A 24,211-nucleotide genomic window follows, 5' to 3' on the forward strand; every position below is an offset into this window, starting at 1 on the left:
CTCGACTTCCGTCTGGAAACGTACCCGGATCTTGGCGGATCTTGGGCAACTGGGACATGCGCAGTAGCGTCTGCTCGGTCACATGACTCGGTCACGGGGTCCCAAAGTCACGGTCTGGGTTTCATTCACATGAACAGAGGAAAGGAAATAACACTGGATTCAGCTGTTAGTGCATTTTACAACTTTAAAAACTTAATTTTTTTAAATAAGGGCTATTCAAGTGTTCGTACTGGGAAGTTGATTCACCTCAAAAAAAAATTATCTGCTGAGTTACAGACGTCTCTTTCCCAATGTAAGTCAATGGGAAAAGTCTTTTTCGGCCCAGCGGCATCACCTGACGGACACGGAAGTTGCAGTACCGCTGTTTGGACACTACGAAAGTTGGGATCGGCGACCGGCGCTCTTCCTGGGGACTTGATTTGGCCCCTGAGGGATGGTCGCCAAATAGGCGCTTAAAATTCCGAAATGTTGCAGAAAACTGATTTTAGGACTCTTCATTATTTCCAAGATGTGTTCAAAGCTGATTAGATCAGATGTCAGAAGATCAGACATGTTCTTTTTTACTTCTTTATTTTTCAAGAGTACTTTTTAAAAGCTAATAACCTGAGAAAAATGCAAAAAACAAATAAAAGGAGGGTCTGGGTATTATCAGATAATCTATAATTAATGTTCGTTTTTAAATTACAAATGAATTATGGATTATCTGATAATACCCTGACCCTCTGCTAGCCAGATAAACCCACTTCAGTTCACACTTTAACACACATGAACGTGATGGAATGATGGAATGAACGAGCAGCCTCTCAGGTCATTAAACACATCATGAGAGTGTCGGTGTACATACCTTCACAGGTGAACAGGAACCGTCTGCAGACACGCTGGGACGCGTGTCAACCTCCTCACAACAAGTGTTTTCTACTATAAAGCTGATTGTTTTCAGTGTTTCTCAATGCCTGTAACACTTAACGCATTGTAACGGTGATAATTAGAGAGCAGACAGCAACGTAACAGCGCAGAGGTTCACTAAATGCTGTAATATCGCTGCAATCCTCAACACAACACACCCAACATGTGCGTTTGATGCTGGACACACGGACGAGACCAACTTGGACCGGAGGGGTGGCAAGGTGGCAACATGTTGTTTAATTTAAATAATAATAATAAAAGTGGGTCCGTTTTAGAAATGTGAGGTACAAGTATGTTTTAAGTGTTAGGTTGGGTGTTATAAAAATATAAATTAGCAAAATTGTCACATAAAGAGTTAACACTGGCAACAGAATCCCCTACTTATGTAATGGAACTTCTTATGTCCCTGTTTTTAAATGGACAGTTAAGTTTAATAAAATAAAATAAAATAAAAATAAATAAATTAAAAAAATAAAAATAAAATAAAATGTTTATAAAATAAAGTAGTTATAAAATATTTTTTTTATTTTAACTTTTCCATTTGATGCTACTTTAAACTTCAAATTAAACAAAATTCAAAGGTTTATTTGAAGTTAATTTGAAGTTTCATCGAAGTGAGTTAGTCAAATCAAGCTGGTATCTTCCAAAGTTATGGTGTTTTTGGTATGAAATTCCCTCTTGGTGTTTCCCTGTTAAATAAAATAAAATAAAAGTATTTGTTAATAAAATATTTTTAAAGTAAAGTAGTTATAAAATCAATTTTGAGGTATTTCTTTACTTTTTCCATTTTATGCTACTCTAAACTTCTGATTAAACAAAATGCAAAGCTTTATTTGAAGTTAATATGAGGCTTCAGCAGTGTGAGTTAGTCATATCAAGTTTCTCAGGAAGCTGCAGCTTCTGAATCATAGATTTTTATACCAGACGATGTTTCCCTTCTGTTTATCTGTTAATGGATGAATCCCCTTTTCAAAAAGACACAATCGACTCCACAAATGTATGAAAACTTGATTTTATTCTCAACAGAATAATAATAATACAACAAAAGACTTGAAGTCTTCACAGATGATCCAACAGTATGAAAATATATATTCATGACAAGATAGGATCTATCTGCTATTCATAGAAAACAATATTATCAAGCTGATTTTGCCTCTGACACTCACAATGCATCCAGTTAGGACACGGTGTGACGGCTCATTTTATATAAACTGATACACACTATAAAAATATAAATATTCTTCATCCACGTTGTGGCACTCTCAACACAAGCAACATAAAAAAATAGGAACAGGGCGTCCAACAAAAGTTCAGCTCAAAACGTTGCATAGCGTTCGCTACCAGTTAGGACTCTCCAATAGAAGACGATATAATCAAGCTGATCTTCATTTTAAAATGACTTCATCACAAGAACCCCTCAGTATATAAAAGTCTTGTATCAAACAACAATTTAATTATTAGGTGAGAAGCGTATAAAATATATTATATAATGTTATAAATGTTACAGGTGAATAATGTAGTTTTCATTGGGTATTAATGACACAAAAAGGTAAAAGGCCAACAAGTTCAAAGGTCAACCAGTTCAAAGCAGGAACCACAGAAGTTTAAAACAAACTCAGCATAACAATAGAAAATATTGTTGATTAAATGGATTTGCTTTGTTTAAAGAGAACTTTTCTTAAAGGTATAATATGCAACATTCGTTGGTCCCGTTCTCATCCGTCAAATACGGCCGCAAAGCATCTAAAGGAGGACTTGTGCCCATTGATGTGTAGCCTAATGCTTGTGTCTTGGTATCAGAAGCTGAGGGACGTGACAAAGCGGTGGTACTTGACCACCTGAACGGGCTGCACACCCTGCACGCCGTTATTGGCTGGAGGTTACACCCCCACGTGGGGCCAGACGACCAGACCCTTACCAATAGAAGTTTAGTGTGATAATAGTATACTTATTTTAAACTTAAAATAAGAGAGTATACTTTCAGTTTACTTTGAATGTACTTATCAGAGATATACTTAAGTATACTTGGCTTATACAGACAAGTATACAGTAGAGTCTAAGTATACTTGGTTTATACTTAATCTTTTGATTGAGATAAGAAAAGTATAATTAAGTATTCTTGCCTCATACAGAAAGGTATACTTGGCTTGTAAGTATATAACTATTAAACTAACAGTATACCTATTCACTTGTAGTATAGTTCATAGTATAGTTGCAGTACAAAATACAACTTAGATGTAAACTAGTTGTGTACTCAAAGCTGACTGTTCTTACACTTAAAGTATCCTTTTATAACTAAAAAGCCAATTTAGTCCCAATAAGTATTGAATTAGTAAACTTACAAGTATACTACATTGATATTAGTATACTTACTACAGAAAGTATACTTCATATAATAAACTTGAAGTATACTACTTGTTCATAAGGGGAAGCGTCCCGAGTAAAGCAAAATAAGAAGGATAGAGGAAATACGGGCAGAAGGCTGCAGGGTCTCTGCAGAAACAGACAACACAACACACTTCTAGTGGGACATAAGTGATGATTGAGAGGGATTATTTTTGTATCAGTCAATACATTGTTTTTTAGGAAATTAGAAATGTAGTATTATAATGTGTACTGTTGAAGCCGCAGCTACTGCTGCTGCTGCAGCAGCTCGTCCTGCTGTTGATGCTGATGCTGATGCTGATGCTGATGCTGATGCTGATGCTGATGCTGCTACTGCTGCTGCTGCTCCCACTCCCACAGCTGCTGCTGCAGCAGCTAGTCCTGCTGCTGCTGCAGCTCCTGCTCCCGCTCCTGCCGCTCCCGCTCCCGCCCCTGCCGCTGCCGCTCCCGCCCCTGCCGCTCCCGCTCCTGCCGCTCCCGCTCCTGCCCCTGCCGCTCCCGCTCCTCCCGCTGCAGCTCCCGCTCCCGCTCCCGCTGCTGCTGCTGCTGGACCGAACTGATGCTGGTGGGAGATTAGATTATTAAACATCCACTGCTGGAAACACAGAAACTACCAAGTAGGAATCAGAGAAGTTAAGTAAAAGTAGATTCTGTTCCCACTCAATGTTTTCCCTCCTCTTTTTAAAGTACTTCCCACTTTAACTCCATCATGTGGGATCATTCTAGGACAATATGAGTATTATAAGGATGTAAAGGCTCAAACATTCACAGCTGTTCTGGTCTACAAGACAAGGAAGATGATTTTACTGACTTTAGTGTCTGTCAGCGACAGAAAAGATGAATGTAACCATGCTGGAAAGGTTTTAATGATGTTCACAGCTTCATCAGGATATATTCAAAAAGAGTGTGAAAGAATGTTTATGAGGTTAACAGATTAGACTCACGGAGGGTCTGGAGGCTGGACCGAACGCCGGCCATCTGCCTTTGGGTCCACCCGTGGACCTATTGAACTACAGCAAGTAATAGGTACTGTTACTTCATCAGTATAAAAATGAACATTAAAAGCAAAAGCAGCAGGATTTCAGTGTGGAATAAAGCAAAAGAGGTTATGTAATGATTATTGTGATAAGCAAACATCATTATCTAAACTCTGTACTCTGTAAGAGCCATGAGGAGGAGCAGAAGTCTAGTTTTCTCTCAGAACACTTGAATTACAATATGCTGAAAGTTTATTATGGAGTTTTTGCCCAATGATGCCAAAAACATCCTGCCTACTGCAGCTTTAAGTAATAATGTGCCAAGCCAATCTACAGCCTCAAAATCAGGACTAGTCCAGGCATTCGTTTTTTATTTATGTGGTATAATTAGAGCTGTGAGTAAATGACCCAGAGAGGTAGTTGATTTAACACTGTGTGTGTGTGTGTGTGTGTGTGTGTGTGTGTGTGTGTGTCTGTTGATGGTTGTATAAAAGCTTAATTGAGAGAGGAGTTATTTTTTTTTAATCCAATATAATAGTTATTGACCTTTGACCGCCCCCCATGGCTGTAGAGGAAACTTTGCTTTCTGTATCACTTCTGGTACGAGAGAGAAAGAAATTAGATTAGAGAACATCAAAGAATCAAATTAAAGAATAAAGACATTTTCTTTTTAATTTATAAGGGACATGTAATGTTTTATACTTCTGGTGAATATAATCTAATCAATCTTAATTCCATTTATGTATTTTGTATATACAGTTCCCTTTGTTAACACCTTATTTTGGGACGATAGAATATTTGGTGGATATCTGCTTATCTATCTGAATAAAAAGACGACTAAGAAACACATCCAGCTGCAGCAACTGCTGGATACATAGAAACTACAAAGTAGGCCTCAGAGAAGTTCAGTAGAAGTTGACTCTGTTAAGTAGCCCAGTTACCCCACTCCTCACTTTAACATGGATTATTATTATTGTTAGATTATTATAAGGGTTAATTATACATTAGGACTGAGACAAGTTATCAATGACTAATCACATTGATCTGACAGTACAGTTACATCAAGTCAACTTCAATATCTGCAGGTTTCAGATCCTCTAACTGAAGAACTTGCTGCATGTGACAACATGTTCATCTCTCAGTACTTTCATTATCTTATAGTCTTAAAGTGGAGAAACGGAGTTTCTGCTTTTTCTCACTCAGTGAAACGACTAAATAGTAGATTGATGGGACTTCCGGTGTGGCGCTGAAGCAGATGGCTGCTTGAAAGAACCTCTCCCAATCGGTCGGTTTTAATCCCCTTAGAAAAATAGCTGAGACACAAAATTAAACTGAAGTATAACATGGAAGGGGAAAAGCAAAAAAAGGGTAAAGGCAAAACAGGCTCCAGACGCGAGAAAAGTGAATTAGCAGAGGAAAACTACGGCGATGAAGAAAGTCACGGCAACAATGGCGAGGCGGGGAAAGCTAACGAGGCGGTAGCTCGCTCGGACATGCAGGCTATCTACAATGAGATCCGGGCACTCAGATCTGATCTGAAAAGTGATATGAGTGAATTCCGACTCTCGTTTTGTGAAGACATAAAGAAAGAGTTGAAAGAGTTTAGGGGAGAAATCAACCAGAAACTCAAAGAAGCTACAGGTGACCTGCAGGCCACCAAAGTCAGAGTGACGGAGGCGGAACAACGCATCGCCGGTATTGAAGAATGGGATGCAGCGGCGAGAGAGGCACTTATTCAGACGATGGAAACTCAAGAGGCTCTGCAGGCTAAGCTAACTGATTTGGAAGCTCGCTCTCGCCGCAACAACCTCCGCATATACGACGTGCCGGAGGGATCTGAGGGGAACAACCTACCGGAGTTTGTGACAAAGCTTATAAAGTCAGAGCTTGGCCCGCCGATAGCGGAGATGGACCTCGGAATACAGCGCTGCCACCGGGCTCTCGCTCCAAAGCCTCCAAATGATGCACCACCAAGATCACTGGTGATCTGCTTCCTCGAGTTCAGAATGAAAAAGCAGATCATGCATACTGCTTGGAGAAAGAAAGATGTCCGTTACGACGGGAAGAGGATCTATTTTGATCAAGATTATCCCTCCGACATTTTCAAGAAAAGAAAGGCATATGTGGAAATACTGAAGGAACTTAAAGCTAAAGGAATCCGTTTCCAAACGCCACATCCAGCCAAACTGAAGGTGTTTTTTGACAGCGGTACCCACACCTACGAGAGCGCGGCAGAAGCGGCTAAAGACTTGAAGAAAAGGGGATTCTCCATAGGACCCGTCAAGGAGCCCGACTCTGCAGCGGTGAAACAGCGGAGACTAGCAACGTAGTTGCGGGCCGCCGGGCTGTGGACCGAGAGCAGATACGGGAGAGACTACGGAGTTTTCAACGCAACGTATCACTCGGCGCTGACGAGTGATACGTTGAGGGTAATTATAACGGGGCTTATCGGTAAGTGGACGGAGCCATACACCTCCACGATGAGTCACTTGAATGACTGATAAAATACATGTAAAATCCGACCTCGAAAATTACAAGGGACGGCCCAGTTATGAGTAGACTGACAGTGATACCGTGGCATTAACACTGGGCCACTAAACAACAGAGACAAAGTCATATTATTTTAAACTAAGAGGTCACTGCTATTTTAGTTTCAACCAGTTTATTAAGACATTTGATATAATTTCTCCTGGAGCTTGCCTAAGTTGAATCTTTATACCGGCCGACTGGGAACAGTTCTGAACATTACCTGTGCAGAGTATTTTCTTTTGCACTGAGGGGAGGCCCTTGATGGACTCAAGGATTCCCTCTCAATTTGAGGCTTTATTCAAACCTCGGACTTGGAAGTCTTTTTCTTTTCTTTGTTGTATGTTCTTGTTCTATTATGATGGTTCATATACATTGTTCATTGTATTTACTAAGATGTCATGGGTAAGGTTACACAAGTGCACAGGATTTGAATTAAACACATGCATTATCAGGACTACAGGATAGTTACACTTAATGTCAATGGGTTGCATAATCCGATTAAAAGGAGTAAAATCATTGCTAAAATGAAACGAGAAAGGATGCAGGTAATATATTGGCAGGAAACCCACCTCTCTCCACCAGAACATGATAAACTGAAAAAACTTGGATTCCAAAATACTTACTACTCATCACATAAATCTGGAAGGAGGAGGGGTGTGGCTATTCTGATCCCAAACTCAGTCAATTTTGAATTTATGTCTGAAATCAAGGATAAGGAGGGGAGATATGTCCTAGTCAGGGGAAAACTAGATAATAAAGAGGTAACACTATTTAATGTATATGCTCCGCCAGGGAGTAACAAATCCTTTTTTAAGAAGATATTTAACTTGATAGCCACAGAATCATATGGTACTCTAATATGTGGTGGAGATTTGAACGTTCAAATTAATCCTAAACTGGATACAACTAACCCATCCCAAAAGAAACATCCAAATGCCACAGTGGTCCAGCGGATGCTCAAGGAACTGGGTATGATTGATGTGTGGAGAGATTTTCATCCATCGGAAAGACAATATACTTACTACTCCTCATGCCACTCTATGTACTCAAGAATTGATTATTTATTTATGTATAAATCAGACAGACATAGAATTAAAAATTGTAATATAGGGATTAGGGATGTATCTGACCATTCAGGAGTATACTTATCTTTACATCTAGTTAATCAACAAAAAAATACACTCTGGAGACTCAACACAAGTATTTTAAATGACAAAACAGTCCAGAAACAGATTCAGAATGAATTTGAAATGTATCTTCAAAATAATGACAATGGAGAAGTTTCCCCAAATACTCTATGGGACGCAGCAAAGGCTGTGATTCGAGGTAAAATTATCGCTGTCACAGCTTTCCGGAAAAAGGAAAAACAGAAAAGATTAACCGATTTACAAGAAGAAATGAAGTCCTTAGAGATCAGACATACAAAACAAAGAGACCCACAAATATTGACCAGATTAAACAAAGTTAAACAAGAAATAAATGGGATATATGATGAGGAAATAGAAAAGCAACTCAAGTTTGTCAAACAAAAATACTACGAGACAGGACCTAAAGCAATGAAACTCCTCTCCTGGAGAATACGAAAACAACAGGCAAAGAATACAATCTACAAAATCAGGAATCCTAGAACACAAAATGACTGCAGTGACATAGAAAACATTCAACAATCCTTTGAACTATACTACAAAGATCTTTATACCCAACCGGCGAGGGCAGATACACTAGCAATGGAGAGATTTCTAAACTCATTGGATTTACCATCTATAGGAGAACAACAGAATGAAGCAATGATGGCTGACATAACAGCAGAAGAATTGGACAGAGCTATCTCAAGGTTGAAATCAAGTAAGGCCCCGGGCACAGACGGATACCCGTCTGAATGGTATAAAGCATTTAGACCACAAATAATACCTATACTGCTTAACTGTTTAAATCATACATTGAAAACAGGAGAAGCCCCGCAATCATGGAGAGAAGCAGTCATCTCAATAATTCCAAAAGAGGGAAAAGATAAAAAGGAATGCAGTTCATATAGACCAATATCAGTCCTAAATGTAGACTATAAATTATTTGCTTCAATCCTATCTAAGAGGCTAGAGGTCATCTTACCTGAGTTGGTAGATCTAGACCAAACAGGTTTCATACAAAACAGACAGACACAGGATAATTTAAGGAGAACATTACAAGTTATGAGCCATATTACAACAGAAAATATAAATGCAATGCTGGTCAGCCTTGATGCCGAAAAGGCATTTGACTCAGTGGGTAGGGAATATCTGTACAGGGTGCTTGCCAGGTTAGGCTTTAAGGATGGTTTTATTAAGTGTATAAAAGCGCTATATTCCTGTCCAATAGCCAAGATTAAGGTTAACGGACACCTGTCGCAAACAATCCAACTAGAAAGAGGGACGCGCCAGGGGTGTCCCTTGAGCCCTGCTCTGTTTGCATTGTATATTGAACCCCTTGCCCAAGCAGTTAGAGAGGACTTGGAGATAAAAGGGATTACAATCAGAGGGGAAGAACATAAGATCTGTATGTTTGCTGATGATGTCCTGCTGTTCCTTGCGAGCCCTGAATCTAGTATTCTTAAATTGATGAGCCTTCTAAAAACATATAATTCATACTCTGGATATAAATTAAATATCCAAAAAACTCAAGCTCTCACTTTTAATTTTATACCCCCTCAAGATATGAGAAGGAAATATCACTTTAAATGGAATTCCCCCTCAATAAAATATTTGGGAATAAATTTAACAAAAGACATGTCAAAACTCTTTGAAAGCAATTACGGTCCTATCAATAAAGAGATAAAATCAGATATTTCTAGATGGACGTTGCTCCCATTAGACATGAGTAGTAGAATAGAAATAATTAAAATGAACATGTTACCGCGGTTACTCTATCTTTTCCAGTCATTGCCTTTGGAAGTACCCCAAAAACAATTTAACGAATGGGATGGGATGATTTCGAGGTTCATCTGGAACAGCAGGAGACCTCGGGTAAAGTTCAAGACACTACAATTGTCAAAGGGGATTTAAACTGTGGGTTGGGAGAGGTATCACGTCTTTCTGTTCAGTCACCTCAAAAGGTCAACTACAGAGCTATCAGGATTTAGCAGATACATTTGGACTGGAAAAGCAGGACTTTTTCAGGTACCTGCAAGTTAGAGATTACTTTAAGAAAAAAATACAAAGCACAAAAACAAACGATTACAATTTGATTACTATATTCTCTGATGCATATACAAAAGAGAGAAGTAAAAAGTTGGTTTCCAAACTATATGGAAGTATACAAGACTCTAAGAAGCACTCTACAAACTACATTAAACAAAAATGGGAGAAAGAGTCAGACTCACAAATAACAGAGGAGGACTGGACAGAAATATGTGAGACTCAGGCAACTACTACAAACTCGGGATCCTGGAGGGAGTTTGGATGGAAGAACGTAGTGCGATTTTTCATTACTCCTAAATTAACAGCACTGCAAACAGACACGCAGAGCCGGGGCTTCTGTTGGAGGAAATGTGGAACCTCAATGGCTGATCATTTCCATATTTTTTGGGCATGCCCTAAAATACAGCCATATTGGCAAGAGGTGGCAACTGAGATCCATAAAATAATTGGAATAAAGTTAAAATACTCATTCATTACACTATACTTGGGAAAAATGCCAGAAATTGTTTTTCACAAAGATAAATATTTAATAAAGATTCTCTTGGCAAGTAGTAAGAAAGCCATAACGCGAAGGTGGTTGCAGACTGATCCTCCAACATTAGAACAATGGCGGGGTATTGTAAATCAAGTGTATTGTAATGAAAGACTCACATTTATTTTAAGGCTGGAATTGGAAAAAAGTATTGAGTACTGGGAAAAATGGATTATGTATTTACACCGTTGATTGAAGTGTGACATTTTATATTAAGATGTATTTACAAAAATGTACTGTGATTTGATATTGTAACACCCATGATGACCTCATGTTCTTTGTTCTCAAATAAAAAAAAGAGTTTAAATAGTAGATTGATTGTTTGCTTTGTTTCTCAGACTACCGATATAAAGACGAAGAAAACAGCAACACGTCACATTTGACTCCTAATAAAATAATCAGATGCAGGTTCTACTCCATATTACCGACGCTGAATGGATGTTGATCATAGTGTTGAATTAAAACCAAACAACATGAATGAGACTTGTTCTTCTGGTTTATTAGACTATTTTAAAACAGTGGGCCGACATAAAGCGCTGCACTGTTACCCTTATTAAAAACAAATAGATAAAACCGCTTTTCTGACCAGTTTTCTATTTATTTTTGTTGTTGTTCAGAATTAAATGCAATAATTGAATAAACGGATGTTACCCAGACTCTGGAGATAAGATTAATAAAGTAATAAAGTAGTTACAATACCTTTTAGATGGTGGGAAAAATCTGCGTCACAAAGCTGCTGACTGAAGAGGAAACAAAAATTAAAACAAGCAGAAGTTTACCTGCTGGAGCCCATCACTTCCTCCCACAGAGAGACACCAAACACAAGTTTACCAACTTTCTTTTTCTAGTTTATATATATATATATATGTATATATATATATATATATACATATATATATACATATATTATATATATAAACATATATTATATATATAAACATATATATACATATACATATATATATATGTATATATATACATATTTATATACGTATATATACATATTTATATACATATATATATATACATATATTATATATATACACATATATATACATATATATATATATACACATATATATATATATAAATATATATATATATATGTGTATATATATATATACACATATATATATATATGTGTATATATATATATATATATATATATTCGGAATTAAACGCAATAATGGAATAAACGGATGTTACACAGACTCTGGAGATAAGATTAATAAAGTAATAAAGTAGTTACAATACCTCTAAAGTGGTGGGAAATAACTGCGTCACAAGGCTACTGACTGAAGAGTAAACACATAAGTGTAACTAAACTGAGCCCATCCCTCCAAACTGCTCTCTACCCCATCCCACAGTAGATATATATATATCTTTGGGGGAGTAAATAAAGGGTGTAGTCAGTGTCTGCGTTAGGATGCAAGCCTTGGGGGTCAAAGGTCACTGTGCCCCCTCAGCTGAATTCTCTCCTGACAAAAAAACTAAACTGAAATAACAGCTAGGATATAAGTAAAATGAAGTCATATAGTTTGGTAATGGAAGAACTTAACACTGCAATGCAAAATAAAGCACAAAACAGTGATAGTTTAGTATTTAGGAAACAACTAGGACATGTACTTGGGCAACACGGCGCTGCACAGCTCGGCACGACTTCATCTGAACTCTCAATGAAGATATTAACTTGATTATTGACACTTTTAGCACAAGCATTGACGCTCACAGTTATATGCGTAGCGTTCACTAGTGAATTGACGTTTGTGTGTTTTTTAAAATCTAGCTCAATAGGAAAAAAAGAGAGAAAGTAGACCTACAAACCAGATGCATTAAAGCACAGGAGAGTAAAAAGCATCCTGTGCTCCTCTCACATCTTACTTCTTCTACCTGTTTGGATTATTTTGTTATTGTGGAATAAAACAATGGACTAATGTTACTCTACAGCAGGCTGAGCAGGGACAACAACTGGTGAGAGAAACATCCACATTTAGTCTTTATCAATTTAAATTATAGTTATGGAGAAATCAGTCAGAATGTAGATTAATGTGTTGTTTAACTTCCTGTTTATCCCGGCACCCTTCTCTGTGCACATTTTGACCCTGGCACAAGCAAGACGCAGGGCGTGCCTGAGGAGTTATCTGTAGCCTCCAGTACCTCCTCACTAACAGAAACCATAATAAGGTGGCAGCTGGCTGGAGAAGATATCTAGATAACAACATACTTACTCTTGGCTATATCGTATGTTATTTCCAGTAAATATCACAATATAAAAATAGTGTTTTCTATTTAAAAAGTAGGCTACAAACGTAGGAAGATAACAACTAACCCATCTTGGTGCGGCTGTGGCTCAGAGGGTAGAGCAGGTTGTCCACCAATCGGAAGGTCGGTGGTTCAATCCCCGGCTGCTCCGGGTCACATGTCGATGTGTCCTTGAAGAAGACACTTAACCCCAAAATTGCTCCTGAAGGCATAGCCATCGGTGTGTGAATGAGTATTTAGATTAGATCCTGATGGGCAAAGTTGGCACCATAGCAGCCTCTGCCATGAATGTGTGTGTGAATGGGTGAATGCTGACATGTAGTGTAAAGCGCTTTGAGTGGTCGGAAGACTAGAAAAGCAATATATAAATGCAAGTCCATCTTTGAAGTGGTTACGTCTCCAGCTGCAGTCTGATCTGGAGCTCACAGCTGATCTGTACGTGGTTTGTTTACATGACGTGACAGAAGAGCAGATTGAACGGACTCAGCGGACATAGAGCGTCCTAGGTGCGATGGGGCGCACATCCACTTAGGACACGTGTTAGTTTATAACCTGTTTTTGTGGACATAACAGCATGTGTATGCGTGCGAGCCTGTGCGCATAAGTGACAGTATGTATACACCTCTCTGTCAGTTTATTTCTTTCATGAAACATGAGAATGTTAAATATACACTTAATAAAGGCTAGATGAGGTGAAAAAAATGCCTCCCCTGTCAAAGCTGATTGCCCGTCCGCCCCTAACACTCTGGCGCCGACCCTGTATATATAAACTGGGAATTAAAAGTTCAGAAACTTGTGTTTGGTTGATTATTTCTCTGTTGTTCCAATGCTAATGGTCATTGTATTTTACATGGTTGGAAAGCCTGTTTATTTACCTTCACAATGATGTCCAACTTGTAAGGATCATGCATTTGTGGGATGAGCAGCACAGCTGATTATGTGGGTAGCACCCAAGAAAAATATTCCAAAATGCTCTGCCAATGGTAAACAGTGTATTCTCCTGCTATGCTGATTGTTGCACCGATGGAGTAACAGCTTTTGGTGGGGGCAGTGCCATGGTGTGGGGGGGCATCTCCCTCACTGGCAAAACAAGGCTTGTCATCATTGAAGGCCATCTCAATGCAGGGAGATATCGGGATGAGATTCTGCAGCCAGTGGCGATCCCATATCTCCACAATCTGGGACCTAAACTGCTCTCTGACTTCCTCCACAGTCTAAAGACATGCAGGTTAGGTTCATTATTAATAGATGGATACAAAATCGAAATAAATGAATGAATAAATATATATAGCTGTTTGAGATATTTGGGATGTTACAATTGCTCCTGGTCTCCCCTATTATTTGGAATAAAATTAAAATCACTGTAGTGACTTTTAACAAAAATACTACAAATAAACCAATGTCCATGTGCGCTGTATATCATTTCTTCACAGTTTGACTGTCTGCTCACCAGCATTATGTAGATAGCGTTGTCCAATCTGTTTCCATTCAGCAAATTCAGACTCTCATAAGCTGTTTGCTTCCTGTCTCACACACCTGACTGTCATCACCTGAGGAGTTTACCTATATACACTTCCTACATTAATGCTCCACCCTGTGGTCAATGTCAGAACTGCATGTCACCTTGTGTTGAAGGAAGGATCAAATAAAACAAACTACATTATGGCTCCAACAATCACTTTGTTAACAGATATTTAAGATATCTGGTAGAGTAACAGTGTCCTTCTGATAATAAACTCTGATTTTGCTGTTATTATTCATGTGATCATCAGAAAAATACACTTTACCTACAAGACACTTACATGGATCTGTCAAAGGGACACACTGGAGCAAAGAGCTGTTTGAAAAATAGTTTAGCAATTTGGTATTTTAATTTTAAAGAATCAACATATTTCAGGAGGAGGCCTTCAGAGTTTAGAGATTACTAATAAGATGTTATTTTTAAACCAGCTGTCAAAAAATAAACTGTTTGATGGTTTGATGAATAATGAATAATTTCTGCAATAATTCATTAATACTGTATTTATACTGTACATTTCAAGAAATATTCTTATTTATACCATTCTGGCATTTATATTTAACACACTTCATAGATCCCACTTCTCAGCAATCTTTATGTACTTATTTGCACTGTTGTTATTTGTTATATATTGCAAGTCTTAATGCAAATATTTGTACATATTTCATATATTTAAATTTTTTATTTTATTACTTATATTTCTTTACATTTATTTGTTCATTTACATGTATTATGTTTATCATACATAATTTACATGTTACTCATTTATTTCTATTTTCTTACATTTATTTATGTTTATATTCTGTTAGAGTAACTAACGCCCAAATTTCCTCCCGGGGATCAATAAAGTATTTCTGATTCTGATATTTTTATAGCAGTTCCTCTTCATTTTATTCATCTGTTAAAGGATGAATCCACTTTTCCAAAAGACACGATCGACACCACAAATGTATAATCACTTGATTTTATTCTCACTGTAAACATTGTGGGCTTTAAAATGCTGATAATACTAGATATAGATAATAGATAAATAGATAAATAGATAAACTACATGACTTATAACAGAAACTCCTCATTAACGTATAACTGAGGACAGTCTGAGAGCTTTAGGTATGACCACTACTTCTCAGTTACATTAGTTTAAGACATAACTAATAAATAAATACAGATATTGGTATTAAAAGCAGCACTGGGCAAATGTGCTTCAAATGGAAGAAAAAAAAACTGTAATTGCACTCATTCAAATCCATCGCAGACTTTTGGAGTAATCCTGCTAACAGAAGGACAGACAGACAAACAAACCAACCAACACTAGTGAAAACATAACCTCCATATTACCATATACCATATTATTACTAAATATGGAAATTATTACATTGATTTAAACTGCAGAAATGAAGAAATTCACTGTGTTTTGGCAGCAATTAACCAATTTGAAGTCAACCGAACAGCCAACATCACCGGTCTGATTTAGATATTTAGACTTCACCTGAAGGGATTATGCATCTTATTTACAGCTAGCAAATACAAATATGATCATTTCCTGACATACAAACTGCTATATAACTGAAAAACTGCAAACTCATGCTAATAAAAGCAATCATTATCATTATCATTAACACCAACTCGCAGATGCTTCAACGCTGTTTCCATCCCACTTCAGCCACCAAACTCCTGGATCACCTCGTCTCTTTTCCTGAAACACAGCACATTATTTAAAATGAATACAGTGGGTACTAAGATTTAAGCTGCAAGTGGAGGTGGGCGATATGGATAAACATGTCTATCATGGTATATTTAAAGGGACTGTTTGTAAGAATCAGAATTGCTTGTTAACAGCGACACCTGTGGCCGTTAAGTCAACTAAAGTCAGCGTCTCGCTCTATATAGACATGAACGAGCATCGCTCAAAACAGTGAGGCGACACACGTCAGCTAAAACCACAATATCACTCTATATTTCAGCTGCTTGGCAGTAATGTTAGCTGACCAGATGAAGGTCTCTCCATGAATCACTGCTGATCCTAGTGTTGGCTTTTCATGCTTCAGCCTCCCGACCGCGGCCGGAGGGAACAGGGGAGACACCGGCACCCGGTCGGAGACGATAACGTTTCTCTCCGCGGAGCCCCGTCACTTCACAAGACACGGGAAACCTCTGTTGGTCTGGAGGAGCTGCAGCAGTTATTTCTGCACAAACGTCCACTGTACATTCACTAGATATTCTCAGAGCTAAACTAACTCTTCTGCAGTGTGGAGTGAGCAGCATGCACGTGAGAGGTGGAGAGAGAGCAAGAACGTGCGTGGTGTGTGAGTGAAGGCAGGCAGAAGAGCAGAGTACAGCAGAGACTCCGGTCCTGGAGACCAAAGCTACGGTCTCCCCCGCGTCCTCCGACCGCGGCCAACACTGTTTAACAGACGGGCTTCACTAGATACAACCAAGAGGTTTTGGTGCTTCTGTGTAGTTTGTGTTGGAGTCTGAGTCTGAACAGCGTAGCCACACGACAGCACGCATATACGAGCCCACATGGGACACCAACCCGGGTAATTTATACGTGAAAGAAGTTATAAACAGTCCCTTTAATTTCATACCATGATAACATACAGTATGTTGTGAACTAATTTGAGAAACCCTTTATAAATAAAATAATTAAATTATACATATATGCATACTTACCAAAAAGGTAAATTAAAAGAGAAAAATATAATATGAATTCATTTTAATATTAATAATATTGAAGTCCTAATACAATCTATGTAGTGCATCAAACTATATTTAAATACAATAAACAAAGGTTTTGTTTTAGTGAATTTACATTTATGTGCTATTTAGTTCACAATTAACATCACTTTGTTACCAGATATTTAAGTCATGTGGTCTAGTAACAGTGTGATAAAAACCCTTATTTTTCTGTTATTATTCATATGATCATAGTAAAAACACACTTTACCTACAAGACGCTTAACATGGAGTCAAAGGGACACACTGGAGCAAAGAGCTGGAACGACTTCTACTACATTTATAATCTCTTTTGGAGTTTTAGCAGTTTTAATAAAATGTCTGTATTTTATATCCAGTAAGCTTTTCTGTTGTTCCAGATAAAGCACTAACGGTTTGATGAATTTTACACCTGAATCATATATTCTTATAGCAGTTCCTCTTCATTCTGTTCTTCTGTTAAAGGATGAATCCACTTTTCCAAAAGACACGATCGACACCACAAATGTATAAACACTTGATTTTATTCTCAACAGAATAATCCAACGAAGGGTGCAGAAGCGTTTTCAGCGTAATAAATGAAGCTCTGGGATAAAAAAGGACTGTAATCAGGGCGGGCTTTAAAGTGCAGGTGATTTATAACATAAACTCTTCATTAACGTATAACTGAGGACAGTCTGAGAGCTGCACAGAGAGAGTATCACAGTATGACCATACTCCTCAGATTCATTCATTTAACTGATAAACAACTACAGATATTGGTGTTTAAAGATGCACTGGGCAAATGTGCTTCAAATGGAAGTAAAAAATTTAATTATTATATTGAATTAAACTGCAGAAATGCAGCAATTAACCAATTTTAAGTCAACATAACAGCCAACATCACCGGTCTGATTTAGATATTTAGACTTCACCTGAAGGGATTATGCATCTTATTAAAGATAACAAACACAAATAGGATCATTTCCTGACATACAAACTGCTATATAACTGAAGAACTGCAAACTCCTCCTAATGAATGCAATCATTATTGGTGTTTAAATTGATTTTCAGGAGCATCAGAAACACCAACTCGCAGATGCCTTAACGCTGTTTCCATCCCACTTCAGCCACCAAACTCCTGGATCACCTCGTCACTTCTCCTGATAGAAACACAGCACATTATTTAAAATGCATACAGATTTCTTGACCCATTGTGCGCAACAAGAAGCTGGTTCTTCTGCCTGTAACATTCAGCCTCTGCATTAGATGTTCTGAGCAGAACGTGGCTGAACTACCAGGATCCAAAAAGGCATAGGTTTCAATAATGCGATTTCCTTTGGCAGATTTCACCTTCACAGGGAGAATGGATAGAACACACCGGTCCTCACCAGCCCCTGTATGTCCACATGTTTTGAATGAAGATGGCTGTTGAGATGGTTCCTGCTGCCAAGCTGTTGCATGCCTTTTGATATGAAGCACAGTGGGATGAGTTTGTCCACAAACCTTGCATGTCATGCGCCTCTCGCAATCCCTGCTCATGTGACCATCACCTAAGCATGCAAAGCAAACTCCCTTTTCCCTCAGAAACAGAATTTTCTCCTTGTGCTTCCTTCCCTTGAACTGTTTGCACTCGTCCAATGAGTGACTACGAGCGCAGCAGAGACATTCAGCCTTTTCAGCCTTGGCTGGATCTGATGTTGGTTCCTTAGCCTCCTCGGGCAAGTCCTTAGATGTTACTGTGGTGGCGACAATGTTTCCCTTCACCTTGTACCCAGACTGTGGCTTAAACCTGGTGAGAGGCTTCGTCCCAGTAACGCCAGATGATGGTTCCTGTATGTTGCCAAACAGCGGGTCGGAAAGAATTCTGACACGACGCTCCATGAATGTGACCAGATCAATGAAGTAAGCTCTGTAATTGCTTCTCTCCATTATGTCGTGAGCTACTGTCCTCCACTGTTCCCTCATTTTTAATGCCAACTTTGAACTGATGGCTCTCATGTTTACAGGCATATCCAGTTCTTCCATGTACTGGAGTTCCCCCATCACGTTACAACAGCCACGTAAGAACAAAGAGTACGCTTGGAGTGCTTTCACGTCCTCAGATTTTATTGTTTGCCAAGCCAAAGCCTTTTCAATATAAGCAGTTGTGATTTTGTGCTGATTTCCAAAGTGTTCCTGTAGAAGACCCTTCGCCACTGCATAGCCACGCTCAGGAGCCATATGTTGGCAGCTACGCACCAGTTCCTGCGGCTGTCCTCTGGTAAATTGTTCCAAATAATACAAACAATCTGCTTTTCCTGCCTTTTCCTCCACTCCTTGCTCAAAGGCTTTGATGAATGTCCTGTATTGGAGAGGATCCCCTTCAAATAAGGGAATATCTCTCGGTGGTAGAGACAGTGAATGCTGCTGCTGAACCAAAGCAGCTGTTATTTCATTTTGTCTGTGCATGATGGTAAGTATGTCCACAGGTGGATGTTGACCGACCAGGTCCTGGTATGTAGGCTGCCTTTCCTCTGGCTTTAACTGAGCAGTTGTTGGTTGGTACTGACGATACTGTGATGTTCCCAACAAATTGTTTTCCTGCTGATGTTCATTTGGCCTGTGTTGATGTTTTGAAGCAGCTTTTAGCCCATGCTGAGTTTCCTTTGGTCTCACATCCGATGGCCTATTAGACAGTAATGATCCTTTTGTCATATCATTTTGATGTGATGATTTCCATGATCCAGGTTTGTATTCCTTTGCAGAAGGATTCAATACATTTGCAGATTCCATTTTCCTTTTTTCCCCTTTCCAAATAGGAATTCATGCCATTTGATGGTCCTTGAGAGGAGCTTCCCACATCATATGCCCTCAATACTGCTAGCTTAGCAGTGGATGCAGCTAGTTCAGCTTCCAAGTCAAGCTGCTCTCTTTTCCTCTTCAGCTGCTGTTCTTGCTCCTCCAAAGCTTGTCTTTCTTTTAAAGCTGCAACGCGAGCCATGAGTGCAGCTCTGTCTGCCTCCACCTTTATTCTGGCAGAGGATGTGGTACTGGACTTACCACTGCTCACACTTTTGTGGCTTGAGTGTTTGCTACCAACATTAGAAACACTGGGTCTTTCCCATTTGTGCTTTTATACGGCTTGACTCCTCTCCTCGACTCCTCTCCTCGACTCCTCTCCTCGCGTCTTAGTCCCGCTCAGGGGAGATGCGAGCGGAGGAGGCGAGGAAAAGACTCGAGGAGAGAGGAAACAAGGAAATATGTTTTTAGAGACATGAGACGTCGTTTCCTCTGAAGCGTCACGTGAAGCGACGTCCGTTTCTGATGACAGCAGCAGCTGATCACATCTGGATCAGCTGTCAGTCGGCTTCAACAGCTGTAACAGCTTAATTATGTCTGAACTGATCTAATACTAATAAAGAAACAGAGTTATCAGAGCAGCAGTGTTTCTCTCTGTTTAACAAACACCTGCACATGAATAACAGCTGCAGTCTGTGTTTCTACTGTGGACTGAGTCCTGCTTAGAGGACCAGGAACCATCTCTACTGTGGACTGAGTCCTGCTTAGAGGACCAGGAACCATCTCTACTGTGGACTGAGTCCTGCTTAGAGGACCAGGAACCATCTCTACTGTGGACTGAGTCCTGCTTAGAGGACCAGGAACCATCTCTACTGTGGACTGAGTCCTGCTTAGAGGACCAGGAACCATCTCTACTGGATCAATATCTTTATATTATTGATTCATTATTAGCGTCTGTAGTTATTGATATTCTGACAGTAGAAGTTATGTATTAGGCTGAATGTTTCAGAGAAAATGTAAATGATGTAACTCATATCAAACCCGACACTCAGGAATTATCAGTTTCACATGTGACTGAATGAAAACGAGGATAAATGATGTAAAAGGTGTAAGAGACAGACTCTCCTTCTCTCTCTGACTTTAACTGGATCCTTAATAAAAGTGAATGAGTGAAATAACAGATCATCAAAAGAAAACTCTTTCTAATAATTGAAGAAAGTTGATTGAGGTCCGTTCCTTGTCAGGTTACATAAACCCCTCTCAGTGTCAGACTCCTTCAGTGACGGTGTGTGAATCAGAGATGCTGCAGGTCCTTCTGCTGCTGGATCACTTCACCATCAACTCGGTTCATCTGCTGTTCACACCTATAGTTAACACAGATTATAACTAGACGGTGAATCAGAAGACAACTAAACTATAAATCTGTGATCTGTCTTCACTCCGGTATGAAACTGCAGTGATGTTGATGTATCAGGTCAGTCTGATCGGCGCAGCGTCCAATCAATAACTGATATCCAATAAGGGGGCGTGTCGGTCGATGATAAACTTCCACACTGGAGGATGCACTGGTGTATCCTCGCTCATGGCTCCTCCACAAGCCTCCTCGCTCCTCGATCCTCGCTCCTCGATGCGCATTTTATGAATTGGGACGTCCTGGAGGACTGAGATCGATTTCCAGGTCAGCGCCGGAGGATCGAGGAGCGAGGAGACGAGGAGGCGAAAAATGATGAAATGAGATGCACCTACTGTCATCTGGATGAATATCATCCTCATTATTACCCTTTTCATGTGTGTCACCTTCAGTGTATGAAACCCACCTTTTTGCCTCAGCAATACACTCATTAGGTGTCAGCATTTTTGCATTAAACCATGTTACATGTTTTTCTTTTTCCTCACATGGCAACAAACCCAACAGAGATTCATGTATACATTTTGCTTCATCGCACACATTAAACAACTCTTCGAGAGCATTTTGTACCTGTTCTTTATCACCCATTAGCATCAAACTTTGCATTGATTTTCTTATGTTTGTTACTTTGTTTAGCTGAGCCCTTCTGCTGTCTTGTAACTTTTCCAGTTTATCAGTAAGCGCTTTTACGGTGAGCTTTACTACCCGCTTCTCAGCTGGTGTTTTAAGTCTACTACTGTAGCTACTGAGGTGGTTAGCCCTGGACTGACGCGCTTTTCGCTGTAGATGTTACCTTTAGTTGTCTGTTGTGTTGAACAAAACTGATCCTCAGGCCGCTCGTTGGTTTCACAATAACAGTTCATTTATTGGTAATAGTATAGTAAAGAAGAATGTCCCGTTACCATAGCAACAAGCAAACAACAACAACACGGCAAACAATTCAGCATCCCTGCGTTCAAAACCCTTTGACTTTCCCGGCTAAACCTTGACGCCAACAACACACCTCCTTACCGATATACCCGTGGCTGGGTCAGTCAATTAATACAGTGCCACTTAGTGTTCCTAAAAGTGAATTACACCACAACCTCAGTATGTCAGCATCATGTTTTGGCTCTTACACACATTAAACCAACACCGTATCTTAAGCACTGACCAAAAAGGAAGAGCCTAACAAAGTAAAGTAACATAGAAGCCCACTCCCATACGAGGTTAACATAAAACATAAAGCGTCTTCTCATAACTTTTATGACAAGAATCGTACTCTAAATCGTAACAGACAGATTTAAGACAGGATTCTATATAAAAATAAATTGAATTGAAATTCAACTGAATAAGACAACTTAGAAAATATTGGATTTATATGGCCCTTTTCGATTAAATGAAAACTGAAGAACTGCAAACTCATCATAATAAAAGCAATCATTATTGGTGTTCAAAGTGATTTTCAGGAGCATCAGAAACACCAACTTGCAGATGCCTCAACGCTGTTTCCATCCCACTTCAGACACCAAACTCCTGGATCACCTCGTCTCTTCTCCTGTTAGAAACACAGCACATTATTTAAAATACAGACAGTAGGTACTAAGATTTAAGCTGCAAGTGGAGGTGGGCGATATGGATAAACATGTCTATCATGGTATACCTAATTTTAAACCATGATAACCTATGTTGTGAATATATCAGTTTTATGGAAACTAATTTGAGAAATACTAGATAAAGATAGATAGAATAACAGAAAGAAAGATAGATTAAATAACAAGTAGGGACAATGTACTAATAGGGAATGTCTGAAAAAAATAGTGAAATGTTCCCATATAGGTTGATCACATTTACCATAAGTTATCATTAAGTTATAATCAAAACTAAACACCTTCTGAAAATCAATCACTTTAACATCCTGCTCCATCATATGGGATCATTCTAGGACAATATAGGAATATTGTGCCAGATTCCATCCACTGCTGGAAACACAGAAACTACCAAGTAGGCATCAGAGAATGTAAGTAAAAGTAGATTCTGTTCCCACTCAATGATTTAAGGATATAAAGGCCCAAACATTCACAGCTGTTCTGGTCTACAAGAAAAGGAAGTTGATTTTACTGACTTTAGTGTCTGTCAGCGACAGAAAAGATGAATGTAACCATGCTGTAAAGGTTTTAATGACGTTCACAGCTTCATCAGGATATATTCAAAAAGAGTGTGAAACAATGTTTATGAGGTTAACAGATTAGACTCACGGAGGGTATGCAGACTGGACCGAACCACCTTCATCTGACTCAGAGTCCATGTCTGGATCTTCAGGCCTGCAGCAAGTGATAGTTACTGTTACTTCATCAGTATGAAAATAAACATTAAACCAACTTGATTTCAAACATGATAACAGGGTGTGGAATAAAGCAGAAGAGGTTCTACATGTGATGTGTGACTGTACAAAATGAAATGAAAATGATGCTACTTTCTGTGAACAGTCCCGTCTCACACACCTGACTGTCATCACCTGAGGAGTTTACCTATATACACTTCCTACATTAATGCTCCACCCTGTGGTCAATGTCAGAACTGCATGTCACCTTGTGTTGAAGGAAGGATCAAATAAAACAAACTACATTATGGCTCCAACAATCACTTTAACACATATTTAAGATATCTGGTAGAGTAACATTGTCCTTCTGATAACAAACTCTCTGTTATTCATGTGATCATCAGAAAAACACACTTTACCTACAAGACACTTACATGGATCTGTCAAAGGGACACACTGGAGCAAAGAGCTGGAATATGTTCGACTACATTTTTTGGAGTTTTAACAATTTAGTATTTCAATAAAAAATCTGTATATTTCAGAAGGAGGCCATCAGAGATTAGAGGTTACTAATAAGACGATATTTTTAAACCAGTTGTCAAAAAATGTGTGTTAAAGGTTCTATTAAAGCTTACCTTATTGCCCCGAGAGGCTTGGGGACCTCCATGTCTGTAGAGGAAGCTTTGCTTTCTGTTTCACTTCTGGTACAAGAGAGAAAGAAATTAGATTATTCAATACAAGAC

General features: G+C 38.9%; 1 protein-coding gene and 2 long non-coding RNA genes across 3 annotated transcripts in view; all 3 read right to left on the reverse strand.

The window, feature by feature from the left end:
* The window catches only part of LOC141783620 (uncharacterized), a 218,608-nt gene that overhangs the window by 100,644 nt on the left and 93,753 nt on the right, over window positions 1-24,211 (reverse strand). The window lies entirely within an intron of this gene.
* Window positions 2,455-12,807, reverse strand: LOC141783634 (uncharacterized). The gene is made up of 6 exons (XR_012597318.1): window positions 11,757-12,807; window positions 11,202-11,242; window positions 4,815-4,865; window positions 4,236-4,301; window positions 3,844-3,853; window positions 2,455-3,633 (listed from the first exon to the last, which is right to left on the reverse strand). It is a non-coding gene; the product is annotated as an uncharacterized LOC141783634 (long non-coding RNA).
* LOC141783642 (uncharacterized) lies at window positions 22,589-24,171 on the reverse strand. Its single transcript, XR_012597326.1, has 2 exons — window positions 24,104-24,171; window positions 22,589-22,703 (listed from the first exon to the last, which is right to left on the reverse strand). It is a non-coding gene; the product is annotated as an uncharacterized LOC141783642 (long non-coding RNA).

The sequence above is a fragment of the Sebastes fasciatus genome, chromosome 15 (genome assembly GCF_043250625.1).
Source record: "Sebastes fasciatus isolate fSebFas1 chromosome 15, fSebFas1.pri, whole genome shotgun sequence".
Taxonomy (NCBI): domain Eukaryota; kingdom Metazoa; phylum Chordata; class Actinopteri; order Perciformes; family Sebastidae; genus Sebastes; species Sebastes fasciatus.